The sequence below is a fragment of the Oncorhynchus masou genome, unplaced genomic scaffold (genome assembly GCF_036934945.1).
Source record: "Oncorhynchus masou masou isolate Uvic2021 unplaced genomic scaffold, UVic_Omas_1.1 unplaced_scaffold_2802, whole genome shotgun sequence".
Classification (NCBI taxonomy): Eukaryota; Metazoa; Chordata; class Actinopteri; order Salmoniformes; family Salmonidae; genus Oncorhynchus; species Oncorhynchus masou.
In genome coordinates this window covers 22,501-50,296 of record NW_027009229.1, presented here as the reverse complement: position 1 = coordinate 50,296, position 27,796 = coordinate 22,501, and the positions used below count along the sequence as shown (strand labels likewise).

General features: G+C 48.4%; 1 pseudogene; it reads right to left on the bottom strand.

Annotated features, from left to right (window-relative positions):
• Positions 1-312: 312 nt before the first annotated feature.
• Positions 313-27,796, bottom strand: part of LOC135533918 (rho guanine nucleotide exchange factor 26-like) — a 37,476-nt pseudogene continuing 9,992 nt past the window's right edge.

Below are 27,796 nucleotides of genomic sequence, written 5' to 3'. Positions count from 1 at the left end.
ACAGTCATAAAACCCAGCCATAGAGACAGTCATAAAACCCAGAGAGACAGTCATAAAACCCAGCCATAGAGACAGTCATAAAACCCAGCCATAGAGACAGTCATAAAACCCAGCCAGAGACAGTCATAGAGACAGTCATAAACCCAGCCATAGAGACAGTCATAAAACCCAGCCATAGAGACAGTCATAGAGACAGTCATAAAACCCAGCCATAGAGACAGTCATAGAGACAGTCATAAAACCCAGCCATAGAGACAGTCATAAAACCCAGCTAGAGACTCACTGGGGAGAATTCCAAGCCCATCTCCATACCTTGATCTTAAAGTCCAGTTGAGAGTTGATGGTGTACATCATCTCTGTTCTCTCCATGGTACGGGCCCCTTCGTTGCACTGACGTACCACCTAAAACACACAGGTATTAGCACTCACAGACACGTGCAGATACATGCAGGCTCACGTACAAAGACCATGGGGGAAACACAGGCTCCTTCCTTGATCTCATGTTGAGATGGGCCTTTGACTTGGCATCAATTTGGGTTCGACACCAGTTGACCTCTCACCTTGCTGACTGATTGAAGGGCTTTCTTACAGGCCTCATAATGAGATGAGCCTTTAGAAGCCTTCTGACAAATGACCTGAAAAACAGAGAGAGCGAGGTCAGAGGTTAGAGCAGATCACACACACGCACACAGTGGCTGTGTGCACAGTAGAGTATGATGTCATTAAGGCTGTGTACACAGTAGAGTATGATGTCATAAAGGCTGTGTACACAGTAGAGTATGATGTCATAAAGGCTGTGTACACAGTAGAGTATGAGGTCATAAAGGCTGTGTACACAGTAGAGTATGAAGTCATAAAGTAGAGTGTGTGTGAGATCAGCTAGTTAACCACTTTGTTATTCCTGGGAGAGGCTTCCAGAACACATCTCTCACTAACGCTGCTTTCATGAACACACACACACACACACACACACACACACACACACACACACACACACACACACACACACACACACACACACACACACACACACACACAGCGGTTGGAATCATTAAGTGTTACCAAAACTTTCCCAGGGCTCAAAAGCCTCCTACTTCATGGCCTATAGTCCTGCCTTAAACCTCAAGGGAACAACTACAACAGGGAAGGAGAGAGAGGGAGAGAGACAGAACAGGAAGTGAAAACATTAGTCAAATAATTGGTAAAAACGAGGGACCAATGAATGACAGAATGAACAAGCATTTCTAGGTCAATGGAGTTAGGAGCTGAGCTCTTTGAGCCAGTTAAGACGAAGGCTACATTAGACTAAGGCTACATTAGACTAAGGCTACATTAGACTAAGGCTACATTAGACTAAGGCTACATTAGACTAAGACTACTGTAGGTGAAGGCTACATTAGACTAAGGCTACATTAGACAAAGGCTACATTAGAGAAAGGCTACATTAGAGAAAGGCTACATTAGACTAAGGCTACAGTAGGTGAAGGCTACATTAGAGAAAGGCTACATTAGAGAAAGGCTACATTAGAGAAAGGCTACATTAGAGAAAGGCTACATTAGAGAAAGGCTACATTAGAGAAAGGCTACATTAGAGAAAGGCTACATTAGAGAAAGGCTACATTAGAGAAAGGCTACATTAGACTAAGGCTACATTAGACTAAGGCTACATTAGACTAAGGCTACATTAGACTAAGGCTACATTAGACTAAGGCTACATTAGACTAAGGCTACAGCCTCTTCTTGTTTTTATCTGATAGGAACACAGTGATGGTGATGGCCACTAGAGCCTCCTCTTGTTTTTATCTGATAGGAACACAGTGATGGTGATGGCCACTAGAGCCTCCTCTTGTTTTTATCTGATAGGAACCTAGTGATGGTGATGGCCACTAGAGCCTCTTCTTGTTTTTATCTGATAGGAACACAGTGATGGTGATGGCCACTAGAGCCTCCTCTTCTTGTTTTTATCTGATAGGAACACAGTGATGGTGATGGCCACTAGAGCCTCTTCTTCTTGTTTTTATCTGATAGGAACACAGTGATGGTGATGGCCACTAGAGCCTCTTCTTGTTTTTATCTGATAGGAACACAGTGATGGTGATGGTCACTAGAGCCTCCTCTTGTTTTTATCTGATAGGAACACAGTGATGGTGATGGTCACTAGAGCCTCCTCTTGTTTTTATCTGATAGGATCACAGTGATGGTGATGGTCACTAGAGCCTCTTCTTGTTTTTATCTGATAGGAACACAGTGATGTTGATGGCCACTAGAGCCTCTTCTTGTTTTTATCTGATAGGAACACAGTGATGGTGATGGTCACTAGAGCTTCCTCTTGTTTTTATCTGATAGGAACACAGTGATGGTGATGGCCACTAGAGCCTCCTCTTGTTTTTATCTGATAGGAACACAGTGATGGTGATGGTCACTAGAGCCTCCTCTTGTTTTTATCTGATAGGAACACAGTGATGGTGATGGTCACTAGAGCCTCCTCTTGTTTTTATCTGATAGGAACACAGTGATGGTGATGGTCACTAGAGCATCTTCTTGTTTTTATCTGATAGGAACACAGTGATGGTGATGGCCACTAGAGCCTCCTCTTGTTTTTATCTGATAGGAACACAGTGATGGTGATGGTCACTAGAGCCTCCTCTTGTTTTTATCTGATAGGAACACAGTGATGGTGATGGTGATGGCCACTAGAGCCTCTTCTTGTTTTTATCTGATAGGAAAACAGTGATGGTGATGGCCACGAGAGCCTCTTCTTGTTTTTATCTGATAGGAACACAGTGATGGTGATGGCCACTAGAGCCTCCTCTTGTTTTTATCTGATAGGAACCCGGTGTGGTCGTCTGCAATAATAGCCGATCCGTGACCAGGACCGAAGAGTTGTGTGTTCTGATATGCCGTTCTGCACACCACTGTTGTACTGTGTCGGTATTGGTGGCCCACCTGTCATCTTCCACGGTTCTTTCCATTCTCCTTCGACCTCTCGTCAACGAGCAGTTTTCACCCACAGGACTGCCGCTGACTGAATGTTTGTTTGTCCCACCGTTCTCTGTAAACCCTAGACATTGTTGTGCGTGAAAAGCCCAGGAGGCCGGCTGTATCGGAGATACTGGATCTGATGAAGTCACTCGTTTTGTCCATTCTAACCTTCAATGGAACAGTAACTGAATGTCTTGATGCCTGTCTGCCTGCTTTATATAGGAAGCCAAGACCACGTGAGTCCCTGTCTGTAGGAGCGAACCATTTTTGTGAACGGTGGGGGTTGTACCTAGTAAAATAAACCCTGTAATACTCTACCACCTCTTCTGTCTGTAGGAGCGAACCATATTGGTGTACCTAATCAACTGGGTATATGAGTGTGTTAGACGTGTGTCCAGTATGTGAGTGTTGTGCGTTGGCTCACATCCATCAGCAGAGGCAGGCGGGTGACTCTCTGCATCGGCAGGATCAGGAAGGAGATCATTGGGAGGTTCCTGCAGTCTGGGTGACCCTCAATACGAGTCAACACCTCCTTAAACACTGGACTCTTACTACTGCTGGGACAGAGAGAGAGAGGGCAGTCATCAGTCACAGTTCAAAGTGTGTGTGTGTGTGTGTGTGTGTGTGTGTGTGTGTGTGTGTGTGTGTGTGTGTGTGTGTGTGTGTGTGTGTGTGTGTGTGTGTGTGTTGTACTCACACTAGCCTCTGTAGGGTCCTCTGCTGGTAAACCTCATTGGAGCAGTAGGTGATGTAGGGGTCAAAGTTGGACTGGGCGTGTCTGAACACGATGTCACTGATGTCATCTATAACAACGTTCTGCTGGTGCAGGTCCTCTAGCTCTTTAAAGAACCTAACGAGAGACGGAGACAGAGAGACACAGAGACAGAGACACAGACGGAGAGAGAGACAGAGAGACAGACAGAGACACAGACAGATAGACAGAGACAGAGAGACAGAGAGAGGCACAGACAGATAGACAGAGACAGAGAGACAGAGAGAGACAAGACAGAGAGAGACGGAGAGAGAGACAGAGAGACAGAGAGAGACAAGACAGACAAGACAGAGAGACAGACGGAGAGAGAGACAGAGAGACACAGACAGAGAGACACAGAGACAGAGACACAGAGACAGAGACACAGACGGAGAGAGAGACAGAGAGACAGACAGATAGACAGAGACAGAGAGACAGAGAGAGACAAGACAGACAAGACAGAGAGACAAGACAGACAAGACAGAGAGACAGAGAGACACAGAGACAGACAGACAGAGAGACAGAGAGACACAGAGACAGACAGATAGACAGAGAGACAGAGAGAGACAAGACAGACAAGACAGAGAGACAGAGACAGACAGAGAGACAAGACAGAGAGACAAAGTGATGGATCAGTAAGTTTTGATAATCGGAGGTCTGCATGTACACATGATTTAGAAGTCAGTGGGAAAACAACAAACACTCTCTAGAGCATTAAACATCCGATCAGTTCTCCTTCCACACGTCTCAGGAAGGACTAGCATGTCAGAGATGGAATAACAATGGACTGAATCAGCATGATCTGCCTATTTAAGTCATCTTACCCACACGCGCACAAACACACGTACACACAAACACAGGAAGTGCATCTGACACCTCTGTACCCGCTTCACCATGACATCACTGGAGAGAACCCTCCCGGACCCCCTAAAATAGCCTGGGGGAACCATTAGCAGGTAACACACAGGGCTTCCTCTTCCTGTCGGCATAGGGCAGATGGACGCTTTAACGACAAAATCTGGTCCCCACCGTGACACACAGGAAACTGTCACACAACCACAGGAAGTTGACCTTAATCAGTTGGGGCTTGTTTCAACTCATCTGCAGAGCCACCTCATAGTGACCTTCCCCATTTCAGAAGAGATGGGCATTTATTATGCCAAGGCAGCAGCTACTCTTCCTGGGGTCCAGCCAAATTAAGGCAGTTTATAACAATTTAAAAAAACATGACAAAACATTCACAACACACGGTGTGTCCTCAGGCCGCTACTCCACTACCACATATCAACAGTACCAAATCCATGTGTACATGTGTGTATAGTGTGTATGTTATCGTGTGTGTGTGTGTGTGTGTGTGTGTGTGTGTGTGTGTGTGTGTGTGTGTGTGTGTGTCTATGTCTGTCTCTTCACAGTCCCTGCTGTTCCAGAAGGTGCATATTTATTTGTTTTTAAATCTGATTCCAATGCTTGCATCAGTTACTTGATGTGGAATAGAGTTCCATGTAGTCATGGCTCTATGTAGTACTGTGGAATAGAGTTTAATGTAGTCATGGCTCTATGTAGTACTGTGGAATAGAGTTCAATGTAGTCATGGTTCTATGTAGTACTGTGGAATAGAGTTTAATGTAGTCATGGCTCTATGTAGTACTGTGGAATAGAGTTCCATGTAGTCATGGCTCTATGTAGTACTGTGGAATAGAGTTTAATGTAGTCATGGCTCTATGTAGTACTGTGGAATAGAGTTCCATGTAGTCATGGCTCTATGTAGTACTGTGGAATAGAGTTCAATGTAGTCATGGCTCTATGTAGTACTGTGGAATAGAGTTCAATGTAGTCATGGTTCTATGTTGTACTGTGCGCCTCCCATAGTCTGTTCTGGAGTTGGGGACTGTGAAGAGATGTCTTGTGGGATGTGCATGGGTCCGAGCTGTGTGCCAGTAGTTTAGACAGACAGCTCGGTGCATTCAACATGTCAATATAAATAAAAGTAGTGATGAAGTCAATTCCTCCTCCACTTTGAGAAATTGACGTGCATATTATTAATATTAGCTCTCTGTGTACATCCAAGGGCCAGCCGTGGTGTCCTCTTTTAAGCCAAGTCCCTTTTTGTGACACCTGACCACACGACTGAACGGTTGTCCAAACTAGGGCCTGACAACAAGGACGACGTAATCCACCACCTAACACGCATTACAGGATTCGGTGAACCCTTTATGGACAGGCGAGAGGCAGGATAACTTGTGCCCGTGGCCCCTACAGCCGGGTAGGAGATACAGCCCCTACAGCCATGGGACCGGGTAGGAGATAGAGCCCCTACAGCCGGGTAGGAGATAGAGCCCCTACAGCCGGGTAGGAGATACAGCCCCTACAGCCGGGTAGGAGATACAGCCCCTACAGCCATGGGACCGGGTAGGAGATAGAGCCCCTACAGCCGGGTAGGAGATACAGCCCCTACAGCCGGGTAGGAGATACAGCCCCTACAGCCGGGTAGGAGATACAGCCCCTACAGCCATGGGACCGGGTAGGAGATAGAGCCCCTACAGCCGGGTAGGAGATACAGCCCCTACAGCCGGGTAGGAGATACAGCCCCTACAGCCGGGTAGGAGATACAGCCCCTACAGCCGGGTAGGAGATACAGCCCCTACAGCCGGGTAGGAGATACAGCCCCTACAGCCGGGTAGGAGATACAGCCCCTACAGCCATGGGACCGGGTAGGAGATAGAGCCCCTACAGCCGGGTAGGAGATACAGCCCCTACAGCCGGGTAGGAGATACAGCCCCTACAGCCGGGTAGGAGATACAGCCCCTACAGCCGGGTAGGAGATACAGCCCCTACAGCCGGGTAGGAGATACAGCCCCTACAGCCGGGTAGGAGATAGAGCCCCTACAGCCGGGTAAGAGATACAGCCCCTACAGCCGGGTAGGAGATAGAGCCCCTACAGCCGGGTAGGAGATACAGCCCCTACAGCCGGGTAGGAGATACAGCCCCTACAGCCGGGTAGGAGATACAGCCCCTACAGCCGGGTAGGAGATACAGCCCCTACAGCCATGGGACCGGGTAGGAGATAGAGCCCCTACAGCCGGGTAGGAGATACAGCCCCTACAGCCGGGTAGGAGATACAGCCCCTACAGCCGGGTAGGAGATACAGCCCCTACAGCCGGGTAGGAGATACAGCCCCTACAGCCGGGTAGGAGATACAGCCCCTACAGCCGGGTAGGAGATAGAGCCCCTACAGCCGGGTAGGAGATACAGCCCCTACAGCCGGGTAGGAGATACAGCCCCTACAGCCATGGGACCAGTAATGTACTTCTCCAGACAGAGAGAGCTCCATTACAAATTTAATCTGGTAACAACTTTGTTAGCTTGATGGCTAGCAGCTTCGTGACACGTGTCTGAGGGGTGAGGTTACACGTAGCTGTGGGGTGAGGTTACACGTAGCTGTGGGGTGAGGTTACACGTAGCTGTGGGGTGAGGTTACACGTAGCTGTGGGGTGAGGTTACACGTAGCTGTGGGGTGAGGTTACACGTAGCTGTGGGGTGAGGTTACACGTAGCTGTGGGGTGAGGTTACACATGTCTGTGGGGTGAGGTTACACGTAGCTGTGGGGTGAGGTTACACGTAGCTGTGGGGTGAGGTTACACGTAGCTGTGGGGTGAGGTTACACGTAGCTGTGGGGTGAGGTTACACGTAGCTGTGGGGTGAGGTTACACGTAGCTGTGGGGTGAGGTTACACGTGTCTGAGGGGTGAGGTTACACGTAGCTGTGGGGTGAGGTTACACGTAGCTGTGGGGTGAGGTTACACGTAGCTGTGGGGTGAGGTTACACGTGTCTGTGGGGTGAGGTTACACGTAGCTGTGGGGTGAGGTTACACGTAGCTGTGGGGTGAGGTTACACGTAGCTGTGGGGTGAGGTTACACGTAGCTGTGGGGTGAGGTTACACGTAGCTGTGGGGTGAGGTTACACGTAGCTGTGGGGTGAGGTTACACGTGTCTGTGGGGTGAGGTTACACGTAGCTGTGGGGTGAGGTTACACATAGCTGTGGGGTGAGGTTACACGTAGCTGTGGGGTGAGGTTACACGTAGCTGTGGGGTGAGGTTACACGTGTCTGTGGGGTGAGGTTACACGTGTCTGTGGGGTGAGGTTACACGTAGCTGTGGGGTGAGGTTACACGTAGTTGTGGCTGTGGGGTGAGGTTACACGTAGCTGTGGCTGTGGGGTGAGGTTACACGTAGCTGTGGGGTGAGGTTACACGTAGCTGTGGGGTGAGGTTACACGTAGCTGTGGGGTGAGGTTACACGTAGCTGTGGCTGTGGGGTGAGGTTACACGTAGCTGTGGGGTGAGGTTACACATAGCTGTGGGGTGAGGTTACACGTAGCTGTGGGGTGAGGTTACACGTAGCTGTGGCTGTGGGGTGAGGTTACACGTAGCTGTGGGGTGAGGTTACACGTAGCTGTGGGGTGAGGTTACACATGTCTGTGGCTGTGGGGTGAGGTTACACGTAGCTGTGGCTGTGGGGTGAGGTTACACGTAGCTGTGGCTGTGGGGTGAGGTTGCACGTAGCTGAGGTTTCCATAGGAATGAGGTGGGGAGGACTATGAAGCAGTACAGGCCTGAACAGAGAGAGGTTAGCATGAATAACAGACTGACACACAGCTGCCAGTATGAGCTAACCCAGGGGACCATGAACACACTGTTACAGAGGAACAGAGGGCTGTGTGTGTTTACGAGAGAGAGGGGGGAGTCATGTAGAGAGAGGAGGGAGAGTCACGTACAGAGCAGTGGGAGTCATGTAGGGAGAGAGTGGGGAGAGAGTTATGTAGAGAGAGAGTGGGGGTACAGTCATGTAGAGAGAGGGGGAGAGAGGGGGGAGAGTCATGTAGAGAGAGGAGGGAGAGTCACGTAGAGAGCAGTGGGAGTCATGTAGAGAGAGAGTGGGGTGAGTCATGTAGAGAGAGAGTGGGGGTACTGTCATGTAGAGAGAGGGGGGAGAGAGGGGGTGAGTCATGTAGAGAGAGGGGGAGAGAGGGGGAGAGTCATGTAGAGAGAGAGTGGGGTGAGAGTCATGTAGAGAGAGAGTGGGGGTACTGTCATGTAGAGAGAGGGGGAGAGAGGGGGTGAGTCATGTAGAGAGAGAGTGGGGGTACTGTCATGTAGAGAGAGGGGGAGAGAGGGGGAGAGTCATGTAGAGAGAGAGTGGGGTGAGAGTCATGTAGAGAGAGAGTGGGGGTAGAGTCATGTAGAGAGAGGGGGAGAGAGGGGGAGAGTCATGTAGAGAGAGAGTGGGGTAGAGTCATGTAGAGAGAGGGGGAGTCATGTAGAGAGATCACGTAGAGTCATGTAGAGAGAGAGTGGGGGAGAGTCATGCAGAGAGAGAGTGGGGGGAGAGTCACGTAGAGAGAGAGTCATGTAGAGAGAGAGAGTGGGGGGAGAGTCATGTAGAGAGGGGGGTCACATAGAGCGCAATGGGAGTCATGTAGAGAGAGAGTGGGGGAGAGTCATGTAGAGAGAGTGTGGGGTGAGAGTCATGCAGAGATAGAGTGGGGGGAGAGTCACAGAGAGAGAGAGGGGGGAGTCATGTAGAGAGAGTGTGGGGTGAGAGTCATGTAGAGAGAGTGTGGGGGAGAGTCATGCAGAGAGAGTGGGGGGAGAGTCATAGAGAGAGTGGGGGAGAGTCATGAAGAGAGAGTGGGGGAGAGTCATGAAGAGAGAGTGGGGGGAGAGTCATGTAGAGAGAGTGGGGGAGAGTCATGAAGAGAGAGTGGGGGAGAGTCATGAAGAGAGAGTGGGGGAGAGTCATGTAGAGAGAGTGGGGGGAGAGTCATGTAGAGAGAGTGGCGGGAGAGTCACGCAGAGAGAGGGGGGAGAGTTACGTAGAGAGAGTGGGGGAGAGCCACGTAGAGAGACGGGGGAGTCACGTAGAGAGAGAGAGGGGAGTCACGTAGAGAGAGAGGGGGAGTCACGTAGAGAGAGTGGGGGGAGTCACGTAGAGAGAGAGGGGGAGTCACGTAGAGAGAGAGGGGGAGTCACGTAGAGAGAGAGGGGGAGTCACGTAGAGAGAGAGGGGGGAGTCACGTAGAGAGAGAGGGGGGAGTCACATAGAGAGCAGTGGGAGTCATGTAGAGAGAGAGTGGGAGTCATGTAGAGAGAGAGTGGGGGGAGAGTCATGTAGAGAGAGTGTGGGGTGAGAGTCATGTAGAGAGAGTGGGGGGAGAGTCATGCAGAGAGAGTGGGGGAGAGTCGCAGAGAGAGTGGGGGAGAGTCACAGAGAGAGAGTGGGGGTAGAGTCATGTAGAGAGGGGGGAGTCACGTAGAGAGAGGGGGTCACGTAGAGAGCAGTGGGAGTCATGTAGAGAGAGAGTGGGGGAGAGTCATGTAGAGAGAGTGTGGGGTGAGAGTCATGTAGAGAGAGTGGGGGGAGAGTCATGTAGAGAGAGTGGGGGGAGAGTCATGTAGAGAGAGAGTGGGGGAGAGTCATGTAGAGAGAGTGGGGGGAGAGTCATGTAGAGAGAGTGGGGGGAGAGTCATGTAGAGAGAGTGGGGGGAGAGTCATGTAGAGAGAGTGGGGGAGAGTCATGTAGAGAGAGTGGGGGGAGAGTCATGTAGAGAGAGTGGGGGAGAGTCATGTAGAGAGAGTGGGGGGAGAGTCATGTAGAGAGAGTGTGGGGTGAGTCATGTAGAGAGAGTGGGGGGGTGAGTCATGTAGAGAGAGTGGGGGGAGAGTCATGTAGAGAGAGTGGGGGAGAGTCATGTAGAGAGAGTGGGGGGAGAGTCATGCAGAGAGAGTGGGGGGAGAGTCATGCAGAGAGAGTGGGGGGAGAGTCATGCAGAGAGAGTGGGGGAGAGTCATGTAGAGAGAGTGGGGGGAGAGTCATGTAGAGAGAGTGGGGGAGAGTCATGTAGAGAGAGTGGGGGGAGAGTCATGTAGAGAGAGTGGGGGGAGAGTCATGCAGAGAGAGTGGGGGAGAGTCATGTAGAGAGAGTGGGGGAGAGTCATGTAGAGAGAGTGGGGGAGAGTCATGTAGAGAGAGTGGGGTGAGAGTCATGCAGAGAGAGTGGGGGAGAGCCACGTAGAGAGAGAGTGGGGGGAGAGCCACGTAGAGAGAGTGGGGGGAGAGCCACGTAGAGAGAGTGGGGGAGAGTCACGTAGAGAGAGAGGGGGAGTCACGTAGAGAGAGAGGGGGAGTCACGTAGAGAGAGAGGGGGAGTCACGTAGAGAGGGGGGAGAGTCATGTAGAGAGAGTGTGGGGTGAGAGTCATGTAGAGAGAGTGGGGGAGAGTCATGCAGAGAGAGAGTGGGGGGAGAGTCACAGAGAGAGAGGGGGGTAGAGTCATGTAGAGAGAGGGGGAGTCATGTAGAGAGAGGGGGGTCACGTAGAGAGCAGTGGGAGTCATGTAGAGAGAGGGGGGTGAGAGTCATGTAGAGAGAGTGTGGGGGGAGAGTCATGCAGAGAGAGAGTGGGGGAGAGTCATGCAGAGAGAGTGGGGGGAGAGTCACGTAGAGAGAGTGGGGGGAGAGTCACGCAGAGAGAGTGGGGGGAGAGTCACGTAGAGAGAGAGGGGGAGTCACGTAGAGAGAGAGGGGGAGAGTCACGTAGAGAGAGAGAGTGGGGGAGAGTCACGTAGAGAGAGTGTGGGGTGAGAGTCATGTAGAGAGAGTGTGGGGGGAGAGTCATGCAGAGAGAGAGTGGGGGGAGAGTCATGCAGAGAGAGTGGGGGAGAGTCATGTAGAGAGAGTGGGGGAGAGTCATGCAGAGAGAGTGGGGGGAGAGTCATGCAGAGAGAGTGGGGGGAGAGTCACGTAGAGAGAGAGGGGGAGTCACGTAGAGAGAGAGGGGGAGTCACGTAGAGAGAGAGGGGGAGAGTCACGTAGAGAGAGTGGGGTGAGAGTCATGTAGAGAGAGTGGGGAGAGAGTCATGTAGAGAGAGTGGGGGGAGAGTCATGCAGAGAGAGAGTGGGGGGAGAGTCGCAGAGAGAGAGTGGGGGGAGAGTCATGTAGAGAGAGTGGGGGGAGAGTCATGTAGAGAGAGTGGGGGGAGAGTCATGTAGAGAGAGTGTGGGGTGAGTCATGTAGAGAGAGTGGGGGGTGAGTCATGTAGAGAGAGTGGGGGGAGAGTCATGTAGAGAGAGTGGGGGGAGAGTCATGTAGAGAGAGTGGGGTGAGAGTCATGCAGAGAGAGTGGGGGGAGAGCCACGTAGAGAGAGAGTGGGGGGAGAGCCACGTAGAGAGAGTGGGGGGAGAGCCACGTAGAGAGAGTGGGGGAGAGTCACGTAGAGAGAGAGGGGGAGTCACGTAGAGAGAGAGGGGGAGTCACGTAGAGAGAGAGGGGGAGTCACGTAGAGAGAGAGGGGGAGAGTCACGTAGAGAGAGTGGGGTGAGAGTCATGTAGAGAGAGTGGGGAGAGAGTCATGTAGAGAGAGTGGGGGAGAGTCATGCAGAGAGAGAGTGGGGGAGAGTCGCAGAGAGAGAGTGGGGGGAGAGTCATGTAGAGAGTGGGGGAGAGTCATGTAGAGAGAGTGGGGGAGAGTCATGTAGAGAGAGTGTGGGGTGAGTCATGTAGAGAGAGTGGGGGGTGAGTCATGTAGAGAGAGTGGGGGAGAGTCATGTAGAGAGAGTGGGGGGAGAGTCATGTAGAGAGAGTGGGGGGAGAGTCATGTAGAGAGAGTGGGGTGAGAGTCATGCAGAGAGAGTGGGGGAGAGCCACGTAGAGAGAGAGTGGGGGGAGAGCCACGTAGAGAGAGTGGGGGGAGAGCCACGTAGAGAGAGTGGGGGGGAGAGTCACGTAGAGAGAGAGGGGGAGTCACGTAGAGAGAGAGGGGGAGTCACGTAGAGAGAGAGGGGGAGTCACGTAGAGAGGGGGGGAGAGTCATGTAGAGAGAGTGTGGGGTGAGAGTCATGTAGAGAGAGTGGGGGAGAGTCATGCAGAGAGAGAGTGGGGGAGAGTCACAGAGAGAGAGTGGGGGTAGAGTCATGTAGAGAGAGGGGGAGTCATGTAGAGAGAGGGGGTCACGTAGAGAGCAGTGGGAGTCATGTAGAGAGAGAGGGGGGTGAGAGTCATGTAGAGAGAGTGTGGGGGGAGAGTCATGCAGAGAGAGTGGGGGGAGAGTCATGTAGAGAGAGTGGGGGGAGAGTCATGCAGAGAGAGTGGGGGGAGAGTCACGTAGAGAGAGAGGGGGAGTCACGTAGAGAGAGAGGGGGAGTCACGTAGAGAGAGAGGGGGGAGAGTCACGTAGAGAGAGAGAGTGGGGGGAGAGTCACGTAGAGAGAGAGTGGGGGAGAGTCACGTAGAGAGAGTGTGGGGTGAGAGTCACGTAGAGAGAGAGTGGGGGAGAGTCACGTAGAGAGAGTGTGGGGTGAGAGTCATGTAGAGAGAGTGTGGGGGAGAGTCATGCAGAGAGAGAGTGGGGGGAGAGTCATGCAGAGAGAGTGGGGGGAGAGTCATGTAGAGAGAGTGGGGGAGAGTCACGTAGAGAGAGAGGGGGGAGAGTCACGTAGAGAGAGAGGGGGGAGTCACGTAGAGAGAGAGGGGGAGTCACGTAGAGAGAGAGGGGGGAGTCACGTAGAGAGAGAGGGGGGAGTCACGTAGAGAGAGAGGGGGGAGTCACGTAGAGAGAGAGGGGGGAGTCACGTAGAGAGAGAGAGTGGGGGGGAGCCATGCAGAGAGAGGGAGGAGCCATGCCGAGAGAGGGAGGAGCCATGCAGAGAGAGGGAGGAGCCATGCAGAGAGAGGGAGGAGCCATGCAGAGAGAGGGAGGGGCCATGCAGAGAGAGGGAGGGGCCATGCAGAGAGAGGGAGGGGCCATGCAGAGAGCGGGAGGAGTCATGCAGAGAGCGGGAGGAGTCATGCAGAGAGCGGGAGGAGTCATGCAGAGAGCGGGAGGAGTCATGCAGAGAGCGGGAGGAGTCATGCAGAGAGCGGGAGGAGTCATGCAGAGAGCGGGAGGAGTCATGCAGAGAGCGGGAGGAGTCATGCAGAGAGCGGGAGGAGTCATGCAGAGAGCGGGAGGAGTCATGCAGAGAGCGTCCACTGGGAGGTAGGTGGGGGCGGGGAACATCTTGTAGAAAACACAAACTCACCTCTTTTACAAGAGCACTGCTCTGTGAAGCGCAACAAGTATGAATGAGCTCCTGCTGAGTCCTGTATCACTGTAAATACCGCACGGCCAATGCAGATGTCAGATTGGCCAAGCGCACAGATGCACAATGCACTTCTCCCCACAGAATGAGCTCTTTCTCCTGACAACATGTGCACTGTTTCAGCACTTCATTGTGTGATTGTTACAGTGTCTATCAATTCCCCATTACACACGTCACCAGTAGTACATTTACCAATTCATTCCTATCATTTCTAATCTACAATGTTTGATACTTTGGTTACGATCATTTCTCTTAATGCTTTTCATATTAGTATTCTGGTATTTAGTCTTCATTTTCAGAATGGGCATATTATTATTATTATTATTATTATTATTTGGAATGGGCCTGATTTACACATAGAAGTAGTCCTATTGACTACCTGGCCTGATTTACGCATAGAAGTAGTCCTATTGTCTACCTGGCCTGATTTACACATAGAAGTAGTCCTATTGACTACCTGGCCTGATTTACGCATAGAAGTAGTCCTATTGTCTACCTGGCCTGATTTACACATAGAAGTAGTCCTATTGACTACCTGGCCTGATTTACACATAGAAGTAGTCCTATTGTCTACCTGGCCTGATTTACACATAGAAGTAGTCCTATTGTCTACCTGGCCTGATTTACGCATAGAAGTAGGCCTATTGTCTACCTGGCCTGATTTACACATAGAAGTAGTCCTATTGACTACCTGGCCTGATTTACGCATAGAAGTAGTCCTATTGTCTACCTGGCCTGATTTACACATAGAAGTAGTCCTATTGTCTACCTGGCCTGATTTACACATAGAAGTAGTCCTATTGACTACCTGGCCTGATTTACGCATAGAAGTAGTCCTATTGTTTACCTGGCATGATTTACACATAGAAGTAGGCCTATAGGCTACCTGGCCTGATTTACACATAGAAGTAGGCCTATTGTCTACCTGGCCTGATTTACACATAGAAGTAGTCCTATTGTCTACCTGGCCTGATTTAAGCATAGAAGTAGTCCTATTGTCTACCTGGCCTGATTTAAGCATAGAAGTAGTCCTATTGTCTACCTGGCCTGATTTACACATAGAAGTAGTCCTATTGACTACCTGGCCTGATTTACACATAGAAGTAGTCCTATTGACTACCTGGCCTGATTTAAGCATAGAAGTAGTCCTATTGTCTACCTGGCCTGATTTACACATAGAAGTAGTCCTATTGACTACCTGGCCTGATTTACACATAGAAGTAGTCCTATTGACTACCTGGCCTGATTTACACATAGAAGTAGTCCTATTGTCTACCTGGCCTGATTTACACATAGAAGTAGTCCTATTGTCTACCTGGCCTGATTTACACATAGAAGTAGTCCTATTGACTACCTGGCCTGATTTACACATAGAAGTAGGCCTATTGTCTACCTGGCCTGATTTACACAGAAGTAGTCCTATAGGCTACCTGGCCTGATTTACACATAGAAGTAGTCCTATTGACTACCTGGCCTGATTTACACATAGAAGTAGGCCTATTGTCTACCTGGCCTGATTTACACATAGAAGTAGGCCTATTGTCTACATGGCCTGATTTACACATAGAAGTAGTCCTATTGACTACCTGGCCTGATTTACACATAGAAGTAGGCCTATTGTCTACCTGGCCTGATTTACACATAGAAGTAGTCCTATTGACTACCTGGCCTGATTTACACATAGAAGTAGGCCTATTGTCTACCTGGCCTGATTTACACATAGAACTAGTCCTATTGACTACCTGGCCTGATTTACACATAGAAGTAGGCCTATTGTCTACCTGGCCTGATTTACACATAGAACTAGTCCTATTGTCTACCTGGCCTGATTTACACATAGAAGTAGTCCTATTGTTTACCTGGCCTGATTTACACATAGAAGTAGTCCTATTGTTTACCTGGCCTGATTTACACATAGAAGTAGTCCTATTGTCTACCTGGCCTGATTTACACATAGAAGTAGTCCTATTGTTTACCTGGCCTGATTTACACATAGAAGTAGTCCTATTGTCTACCTGGCCTGATTTACACATAGAAGTAGTCCTATTGTCTACCTGGCCTGATTTACACATAGAAGTAGTCCTATTGTTTACCTGGCCTGATTTACACATAGAAGTAGTCCTATTGTCTACCTGGCCTGATTTACACATAGAAGTAGTCCTATTGTTTACCTGGCCTGTGCACAAATGTAGACGTATAAAATGTGCCCATTTGGGGATCTGATAGTATTTCTGATTGGCTTACCTTACCACCAATAATAACCTGTGGAGCTTCTCAACGTAATATTTTCTTCACCTCAAACAGCGAGCCAACAAAGTCTGTTTCTACATCCATTATAGTTCCTCAAAATCTTTCCAGCTCTCTACCTTTTGATAACCACTCAGCGTGAAATGGAAAAATGTCATGCTCTGATCCAGTGGAAATGTCATTAAATAGGCCTACCTGATGACCTCTTATCAGTGCTTGACTTGGACTGAAATAGGTTCCTTTACTCATTTTGGATGCTGGTACTGTTTATATTTAGTTTCAGGAGGTCCACAATACTTTAGAGAGAATATTCTATCGGAGGAACAGGAGCTCAAGCAGTAGAACATTTGAGGTGTCAGTACTCAGCTCCAGGGAGCTCCTGCCCAAGTCCAGCACTGCTTCTTATCCCTTGTGCAAATAGCCTACAGCTGTGTCTGTCCCAAGCTCACTGGGGAGGGAAACTGAGGGCCCAGAATATTTTATACAATGTGGCAAGTTCGCTAATGCAAGCTTCAGGCCTGACCCAAGTTCATAGTTGATACAATGTTTCAAGGTGCTTCAGGCCTGACCCAAGTTAATAGTTGATACAATGTTTCAAGGTGTTTCAGGCCTGACCCAAGTTAATAGTTGATACAATGTTTCAAGGTGCTTCAGGCCTGACCCAAGTTAATAGTTGATACAATGTTTCAAGGTGCTTCAGGCCTGACCCACATTAATAGTTGATACAATGTTTCAAGGTGCTTCAGGCCTGACCCAAGATAATAGTTGATACAATGTTTCAAGGTGCTTCAGGCCTGACCCAAGTTCATAGTTGATACAATGTTTCAAGGTGCTTCAGGCCTGACCCAAGTTAATAGTTGATACAATGTTTCAAGGTGCTTCAGGCCTGACCCAAGTTCATAGTTGATACAATGTTTCAAGGTGCTTCAGGCCTGACCCACATTAATAGTTGATACAATGTTTCAAGGTGCTTCAGGCCTGACCCAAGTTGATAGTTGATACAATGTTTCAAGGTGCTTCAGGCCTGACCCAAGTTGATAGTTGATACAATGTTTCAAGGTGCTTCAGGCCTGACCCAAGTTCATAGTTGATACAATGTTTCAAGGTGCTTCAGGCCTGACCCAAGTTAATAGTTGATACAATGTTTCAAGGTGCTTCAGGCCTGACCCACATTAATAGTTGATACAATGTTTCAAGGTGCTTCAGGCCTGACCCAAGTTAATAGTTGATACAATGTTTCAAGGTGCTTCAGGCCTGACCCAAGTTCATAGTTGATACAATGTTTCAAGGTGCTTCAGGCCTGACCCAAGTTAATAGTTGATACAATGTTTCAAGGTGCTTCAGGCCTGACCCAAGTTCATAGTTGATACAATGTTTCAAGGTGCTTCAGGCCTGACCCACATTAATAGTTGATACAATGTTTCAAGGTGCTTCAGGCCTGACCCAAGTTCATAGTTGATAGAATGTTTCAAGGTGCTTCAGGCCTGACCCAAGTTCATAGTTGATACAATGTTTCAAGGTGCTTCAGGCCTGACCCAAGTTAATAGTTGATACAATGTTTCAAGGTGTTTCAGGCCTTACCCAAGTTAATAGTTGATACAATGTTTCAAGGTGCTTCAGGCCTGACCCAAGTTAATAGTTGATACAATGTTTCAAGGTGCTTCAGGCCTGACCCACATTAATAGTTGATACAATGTTTCAAGGTGCTTCAGGCCTGACCCAAGTTAATAGTTGATACAATGTTTCAAGGTGTTTCAGGCCTGACCCAAGTTAATAGTTGATACAATGTTTCAAGGTGCTTCAGGCCTGACCCAAGTTAATAGTTGATACAATGTTTCAAGGTGCTTCAGGCCTGACCCAAGTTAATAGTTGATACAATGTTTCAAGGTGCTTCAGGCCTGACCCAAGTTCATAGTTGATACAATGTTTCAAGGTGCTTCAGGCCTGACCCAAGTTGATAGTTGATACAATGTTTCAAGGTGCTTCAGGCCTGACCCAAGTTGATAGTTGATACAATGTTTCAAGGTGCTTCAGGCCTGACCCAAGTTAATACAATGTTTCAAGGTGTTTCAGGCCTGACCCAAGCTAATAGTTGATACAATGTTTCAAGGTGCTTCAGGCCTGACCCAAGTTAATAGTTGATACAATGTTTCAAGGTGCTTCAGGCCTGACCCAAGTTCATAGTTGATACAATGTTTCAAGGTGCTTCAGGCCTGACCCAAGTTCATAGTTGATACAATGTTTCAAGGTGCTTCAGGCCTGACCCAAGTTAATAGTTGATACAATGTTTCAAGGTGCTTCAGGCCTGACCCAAGTTCATAGTTGATATGTTTCAAGTTTGTTGCAGACAGGCCATGTGTAGCCAATGTGATTTATAAGATATTTATTTTTAAATCAGGATATTTTCTACCTGCAATGTTTTTATTTGTTGGCTTTATGTAGGCTATTTTTACATAGTTGCCAACGGCAACAGAAGTTACTTTTTAAAGTTATTTTTTATTTAGATTTGGATAGAATTTTGATTAACCACATGACAATGACGTTATAATAAATTAAATGAAACTGTTTCACAAACATTGTTTCACAAACATATGAAAACAATAACTGCCAAGTAGATCGATAGAAAATTCCACATGAGAAAGTTTGACGAATCATCACGTAGCTTATTACCAGAATCTGTGAAAGCCAGCAAGAAAGGGAAGAGGATGGTCCGGCAGGTTAAGGTTTTTTTCTTCTGGTAATCTTGATCTCTGGCTCCCTCTTGAGTAATTTGTCTTATTATATTAAACCGTAAGCTTAAAGCATTAGACAAGCTCAGTACATATATAGTTGATTTGATTAATACACATAGTGTTCTAACATATGGAAAAATACATGTTTAAGAACAAACAACTTTCGGTTGACCAAGATGTTTTTTGTTGGGTACAGCCCGAGTTCTCACACTGACATCACACACCACAGGACCATCAACTACAATACCCACAATCCACCTTTCTCTAGCTAAGGCAAGCACACACACACACACAAACACACAGGACCTACTTCTTGCTGGCCTCACACACGTCTGTGATGTTGGAGAAGAGGTGGTGGTGCTCGGTCTTGGTCATGGTGTCACTGAGCTCCGCTGAGTTCTGAAACATCCGGATCAGAACCTCCAGACTGTGGAGGTAGGAGTGTTCTGACGATATCAACTCAAATATGGCCTGACAGAGAGAACGAGAGAGAGAGAGAGATAGACAGACAGAGAGACAGACAGAGAGATGGAGACAGAGAGAGACAGAGAGACAGAGAGAGAGACAGACAGACAGAGAGGACAGACAGAGAGAGACAGAGAGGACAGACAGAGAGAGACAGAGACAGAGAGAGAGACAGAGAGAAAGACAGAGAGAGAGACAGAGACAGAGAGACAGAGAGACAGAGAGACAGAGAGAGACAGAGAGAGACAGAGAGAGACAGAGAGAGACAGAGAGAGAGAGAGAGAGAGAGACAGAGACAGAGAGACAGAGAGACAGAGAGAGACAGAGAGAGACAGAGAGAGACACAGAGAGACACAGAGAGACACAGAGAGACAGAGAGAGAGACAGACAGAGGACAGACAGAGAGAGAGACAGAGAGAGAGAGAGACAGAGAGAGACGGAGACAGAGAGAGACGGAGACAGAGAGAGAAAGAGAGAGAGAGAGACAGAGAGAGAGACAGAGAGAGAGAGGGTGTAAATGAAATGCATTAATGTACCTAACATCTGTGAGCTGTACCAATATCTCTGGCATGTCATTGGTCAATCACGTGTGTGCGAGGTGCAGGCTAGAGAGATGTCATAGCAGGGCTGAAAGGCCAGCGGGCAACATTCAAGACAGAACTCAAATAAAACTTAATGTTGGTAAGAGAAACACCGGTATGTTATACCTCTGCACATTGTTACATCTCTGTCCTCTATAGACATTTATTTACTATGAATTCATCTGTCCCTGACATATAAACGGGTTTATTTGTCTACGGTCAATATATTCTAGCCCTCCCCTTTAAGAAGGGTTTATTACTGCGACGGGGAGGTTACAGGAAGGGGAGTTCAGACACTGTATAATACATTTCCCAGGGTGCAACAGGAAGTGGCTTTTCTGTGTGTACAGATTTCTAACTCTCTGGAGGCAGTCGGCTTTATCCTTCGTAGGAGGAACTGTCCATGTTGGAAGGGAAAGGGTCGTACACACGCACACACACACACCACACACAACACACACACACACCCCGGGGCTGTTACCTCTTGTCTTTTCCACTCCTCCTGGCTGAGCTTAAGGCCGCTCTTCTTCACCTGTGGGAAAAACAGAGTTTAGAACATCGGGTTCAGTAATAACACGAGGAAGAACATGTCATCTTTAACAACAGAAGTCTAATGGCCACAACTTACACACAACCAGGTACAAGCTGTACCTTAAGGAATGAGAGGAATTGTTTAGAGGTGAGGCAGACCTCTGTGTACGTCAAGGTTGTCTCTATCGGTATCCATCACAAGTAGTGCTAACTCTCAGACCTAGGGGTCCGCTTTTAGAGAAATGAAAGCTACTGTGTGTTCAGCCCAACTCTCAGATCTAGGGGTCCGCTTTTAGAGAAATGAAAGCTACTGTGTGTTCAGCACAACTCTCAGACCTAGGGGTCTTTCTCTGAGAAAGGTGGCCCTAGCAACGATTCAACATATGCTTGCCAATGTGCCTCTCCCACAGAAGGTTCTGAGGGAAATGAATAACAGAACTGTTCAAGTGGTGAGAAAGTGGTTGTTTCAACACACCACACGTGATGTCTTCCTGAGCTAAAGAGATGGGGGTTTATGTGTCTATGCTTCAACACACCACACGTGATGTCTTCATGAGCTAAAGAGATGGGGGTTTATGTGTCTATGCTTCAACACACCACACGTGATGTCTTCATGAGCCAAAGAGATGGGGGTTTAGGTGTCTATGCTTCAACACACCACACGTGATGTCTTCATGAGCCAAAGAGATGAGGGTTTAGGTGTCTATGCTTCAACACACCACACGTGATGTCTTCATGAGCCAAAGAGATGAGGGTTTAGGTGTCTATGCTTCAACACACCACACGTGATGTCTTCATGAGCCAAAGAGATGGGGGTTTAGGTGTCTATGCTTCAACACACCACACGTGATGTCTTCATGAGCCAAAGAGATGGGGGTTTAGGTGTCTATGCTTCAACACACCACACGTGATGTCTTCATGAGCTAAAGAGATGGGGGTTTAGGTGTCTATGCTTCAACACACCACACGTGATGTCTTCTTGAGCCAAAGAGATGAGGGTTTATGTGTCTATGCTTCAACACACCACACGTGATGTCTTCATGAGCCAAAGAGATGGGGGTTTAGGTGTCTATGCTTCAACACACCACACGTGATGTCTTCTTGAGCCAAAGAGATGGGGGTTTATGTGTCTATGCTTCAACACACCACACGTGATGTCTTCATGAGCCAAAGAGATGAGGGTTTAGGTGTCTATGCTTCAACACACCACACGTGATGTCTTCATGAGCCAAAGAGATGAGGGTTTAGGTGTCTATGCTTCAACACACCACACGTGATGTCTTCATGAGCCAAAGAGATGAGGGTTTAGGTGTCTATGCTTCAACACACCACACGTGATGTCTTCATGAGCCAAAGAGATGAGGGTTTAGGTGTCTATGCTTCAACACACCACACGTGATGTCTTCCTGAGCCAAAGAGATGAGGGTTTAGGTGTCTATGCTTCAACACACCACACGTGATGTCTTCATGAGCCAAAGAGATGAGGGTTTAGGTGTCTATGCTTCAACACACCACACGTGATGTCTTCATGAGCCAAAGAGATGGGGGTTTAGGTGTCTATGCTTCAACACACCACACGTGATGTCTTCTTGAGCCAAAGAGATGGGGGTTTATGTGTCTATGCTTCAACACACCACACGTGATGTCTTCATGAGCCAAAGAGATGAGGGTTTAGGTGTCTATGCTTCAACACACCACACGTGATGTCTTCATGAGCCAAAGAGATGAGGGTTTATGTGTCTATGCTTCAACACACCACACGTGATGTCTTCATGAGCCAAAGAGATGAGGGTTTATGTGTCTATGCTTCAACACACCACACGTGATGTCTTCATGAGCTAAAGAGATGGGGGTTTATGTGTCTATGGTTCAACACACCACACGTGATGTCTTCTTGAGCCAAAGAGATGGGGGTTTAGGTGTCTATGCTTCAACACACCACACGTGATGTCTTCATGAGCCAAAAAGATGAGGGTTTATGTGTCTATGCTTCAACACACCACACGTGATGTCTTCCTGAGCCAAAGAGATGAGGGTTTAGGTGTCTATGCTTCAACACACCACACGTGATGTCTTCATGAGCCAAAGAGATGGGGGTTTAGGTGTCTATGCTTCAACACACCACACGTGATGTCTTCATGAGCCAAAGAGATGAGGGTTTAGGTGTCTATGCTTCAACACACCACACGTGATGTCTTCATGAGCTAAAGAGATGGGGGTTTAGGTGTCTATGCTTCAACACACCACACGTGATGTCTTCATGAGCTAAAGAGATGGGGGTTTAGGTGTCTATGCTTCAACACACCACACGTGATGTCTTCATGAGCCAAAGAGATGGGGGTTTAGGTGTCTATGCTTCAACACACCACACGTGATGTCTTCATGAGCCAAAAAGATGAGGGTTTATGTGTCTATGCTTCAACACACCACACGTGATGTCTTCATGAGCCAAAGAGATGGGGGTTTAGGTGTCTATGCTTCAACACACCACACGTGATGTCTTCATGAGCCAAAGAGATGGGGGTTTAGAATGTTGAGTGGATTTATACTGAACATGCTCAACAGTGACGATGTGACAGTCAGGGAGTTAGTGGACCTATGGAGGAGGAAGGTTCCACTGGTCAGGGACACTGAGGACAACTTCCTGGGCTTCAGGATGAAGGTTCCACTGGTCAGGGACACCGAGGACAACTTCCTGGGCTTCAGGAGGAAGGTTCCACTGGTCAGAGACACCGAGGACAACTTCCTGGGCTTCAGGAGGAAGGTTCCACTGGTCAGGGACACCGAGGACAACTTCCTGGGCTTCAGGAGGAAGGTTCCACTGGTCAGGGACACCGAGGACAACTTCCTGGGCTTCAGGAGGAAGGTTCCACTGGTCAGGGACACCGAGGACAACTTCCTGGGCTTCAGGAGGAAGGTTCCACTGGCCAGGGACACCCAGGACAACTTCCTGGGCTTCAGGAGGAAGGTTCCACTGGCCAGGGACACCGAGGACAACTTCCTGGGCTTCAGGAGGAAGGTTCCACTGGTCAGGGACACCGAGGACAACTTCCTGGGCTTCAGGAGGAAGGTTCCACTGGTCAGGGACACCGAGGACAACTTCCTGGGCTTCAGGAGGAAGGTTCCACTGGTCAGGGACACCGAGGACAACTTCCTGGGCTTCAGGAGGAAGGTTCCACTGGTCAGGGACACCGAGGACAACTTCCTGGGCTTCAGGAGGAAGGTTCCACTGGTCAGGGACACCGAGAACAACTTCCTGGGCTTCAGGAGGAAGGTTCCACTGGTCAGGGACACCGAGAACAACTTCCTGGGCTTCAGGAGGAAGGTTCCACTGGTCAGGGACACCGAGGACAACTTCCTGGGCTTCAGGAGGAAGGTTCCACTGGTCAGGGAAACCGAGGACAACTTCCTGGGCTTCAGGAGGAAGGTTCCACTGGTCAGCGACACCGAGGACAACTTCCTGGGCTTCAGGAGGAAGGTTCCACTGGTCAGGGACACCGAGGACAACTTCCTGGGCTTCAGGAGGAAGGTTCCACTGGTCAGGGACACCGAGGACAACTTCCTGGGCTTCAGGAGGAAGGTTCCACTGGTCAGGGACACCGAGGACAACTTCCTGGGCTTCAGGAGGAAGGTTCCACTGGTCAGGGACACCGAGGACAACTTCCTGGGCTTCAGGAGGAAGGTTCCACTGGTCAGGGACACCGAGGACAACTTCCTGGGCTTCAGGAGGAAGGTTCCACTGGTCAGGGACACCGAGGACAACTTCCTGGGCTTCAGGAGGAAGGTTCCACTGGCCAGGGACACCGAGGACAACTTCCTGGGCTTCAGGAGGAAGGTTCCACTGGTCAGGGACACCGAGGACAACTTCCTGGGCTTCAGGAGGAAGGTTCCACTGGTCAGGGACACCGAGGACAACTTCCTGGGCTTCAGGAGGAAGGTTCCACTGGTCAGAGACACCGAGGACAACTTCCTGGGTTTCAGGAGGAAGGTTCCACTGGTCAGGGACACCGAGGACAACTTCCTGGGCTTCAGGAGGAAGGTTCCACTGGTCAGGGACACCGAGGACAACTTCCTGGGCTTCAGGAGGAAGGTTCCACTGGTCAGGGACACCGAGGACAACTTCCTGGGCTTCAGGAGGAAGGTTCCACTGGTCAGGGACACCGAGGACAACTTCCTGGGCTTCAGGAGGAAGGTTCCACTGGCCAGGGACACCGAGGACAACTTCCTGGGCTTCAGGAGGAAGGTTCCACTGGTCAGGGACACCGAGGACAACTTCCTGGGCTTCAGGAGGAAGGTTCCACTGGTCAGGGACACCGAGGACAACTTCCTGGGCTTCAGGAGGAAGGTTCCACTGGTCAGGGACACGGAGGACAACTTCCTGGGCTTCAGGAGGAAGGTTCCACTGGCCAGGGACACCGAGGACAACTTCCTGGGCTTCAGGAGGAAGGTTCCACTGGCCAGGGACACCGAGGACAACTTCCTGGGCTTCAGGAGGAAGGTTCCACTGGCCAGGGACACCGAGGACAACTTCCTGGGCTTCAGGAGGAAGGTTCCACTGGCAAGGGACACCGAGGACAACTTCCTGGGCTTCAGGAGGAAGGCTCCACTGGTCAGGGACACCGAGGACAACTTCCTGGGCTTCAGGAGGAAGGTTCCACTGGCCAGGGACACCGAGGACAACTTCCTGGGCTTCAGGAGGAAGGTTCCACTGGTCAGAGACACCGAGGACAACTTCCTGGGCTTCAGGAGGAAGGTTCCACTGGTCAGCGACACCGAGGACAACTTCCTGGGCTTCAGGAGGAAGGTTGCACTGGTCAGGGACACCGAGGACAACTTCCTGGGCTTCAGGAGGAAGGTTCCACTGGTCAGCGACACCGAGGACAACTTCCTGGGCTTCAGGAGGAAGGTTCCACTGGTCAGGGACACCGAGGACAACTTCCTGGGTTTCAGGAGGAACACCTAAGCCCACTGAGGTTAACTCCCACAGTGTCATAATATCTACAATATCTACACCCCTCAGCCCACTGAGGTTAACGCCCACAGTGTCATAATATCTACACCCCTCATCCCGCTGAGGTTAACTCCCACAGTGTCATAATATCTACACCCCTCAGCCCACTGAGGTTAACTCCCACAGTGTCATAATATCTACACCCCTCAGCCTGCTGAGGTTAACTCCCACAGTGTCATAATATCTACAAGATATCTACAATATCTACACCCCTCAGCCCACTGAGGTTAACGCCCACAGTGTCATAATATCTACACCCCTCAGCCCACTGAGGTTAACTCCCACAGTGTCATAATATCTAATATAATAATATAATATAATAATATAATAATATCTAATATAATAATCTAATATAATAATATAATAATATCTAATATAATAACATAATAATCTAATATAATAATATAATAATCTAATATAATAATCTAATATAATAATCTAATATAATAATCTAATATAATAATATAATATAATAATATAATATAATAATATAATAATCTAATATAATAATCTAATATAATAATCTAATATAATAATATAATATAATAATATAATATAATAATCTAATATAATAATATAATATAATAATATAATAATATAATAATATAATATAATATAATAATCTAATAATCTAATATAATAATCTAATATAATAATCTAATATAATAATATAATATAATAATCTAATATAATAATCTAATATAATAATCTAATATAATAATCTAATATAATAATATAATAATCTAATATAATAATCTAATATAATAATCTAATATAATAATCTAATATAATAATCTAATATAATAATATAATATAATAATCTAATATAATAATATAATATAATAATCTAATATAATAATATAATAATATAATATAATAATATAATATAATAATATAATAATATTATATAATATTTTCCGGGTCACAGGCGGAGCCACACCAGCGTTCTGAACAGCAGAATGTATCTCAATAACACCAAAGAGATTCAAAATGTCTGCTTAGGTTAGGGATTTAAGGCTATGGTTAAGGTCAGGCATTAACTCTGAATGGTTAAGGTTAGGGTTAAGGTCACCAGGGACCTTTGCCACCAGAGACCTTTGCCACTAGAGTCCTTTGCCACCAGAGACCTTTGCCACCAGAGACCTTTGCCACTAGAGTCCTTTGCCACCAGGGACCTTTGCCACCAGGGACCTTTGCCACCAGGGACCTTTGCCACCAGAGTCCTTTGCCACCAGAGACCTTTGCCACCAGAGACCTTTGCCACCAGAGACCTTTGCCACCAGAGACCTTTGCCACCAGAGTCCTTTGCCACCAGAGTCCTTTGCCACCAGAGACCTTTGCCACCAGAGACCTTTGCCACCAGAGACTAGGGTTGTCACTATACCAGCATGGTGATACTACCATACCTGATTTTCTATGAAAAATACAAGGCTGGTCTAAACCTTTGGTTGTTTAAAACCTACTGTATGTAACAGTGTGGTGTAGTTTAGGAAAATACACGTTTCTGCGTGACGACATCAGGACTGTTTTCCTCAGGAAATGTAGTCTGCTTCATGTTCTGTCCTTGCCATGGTAACTGTATCACGATACTGCTATTGTAACCACCCTAATGGAGACCTTTGCAAACACATCCAGACTAGGGGCACACACACACACAAAGGAGCCATCTTTGTGTTCCTGACAGGTTGAGACAATATCAGTGGCTTCAACAACCTCCTCATGGCCCAGCAGATGTTATACACACACACACACACACACACACACACACACACACACACACACACACACACACACACACACACACACACACACACACACACACACACACACACACACACATAGCTAAAAGCTTGCCAAGCTTGTTTTAATTTGCAAGACAAATTCCTTTTAAGGGCAATCAACTTCTATGTATCTACTGTCTCTACGGCCTCGCACGTCTTTAGTGTCCTAGTAAACACCTTCCCGCCAGGACAACTGAACTCCGCCCTGCGTTTGGACTTTCCCTGAGAACACAGAGAGACAGGTGTAACTGTGACAACCGAAACTCGGTTTTCAGTCAACAGGGAGTGCTTGGGGTAAGAGGTTGGCTGTCGGCATCATCTTACCCTCCCCTGTCCTATCCTTAACCGGGGGGGGGGTTTAAACCTCTCATCCAAGAGTATGGTGTCAACACTCTTAGATATATACCAACTTCCTCCTGTCCCTACTGTTACTGGAATCTAGAAACTTCTAGGAAACAGAATAGTCCTAACCTACATATGTTACAGGAAACTTTATTTTGCAGAGGCTCTTATCCAGAGAGACTTACCATAGAAATCACATACATTTTCATTGAAGTCCATACTGGTCCCCTACGGGA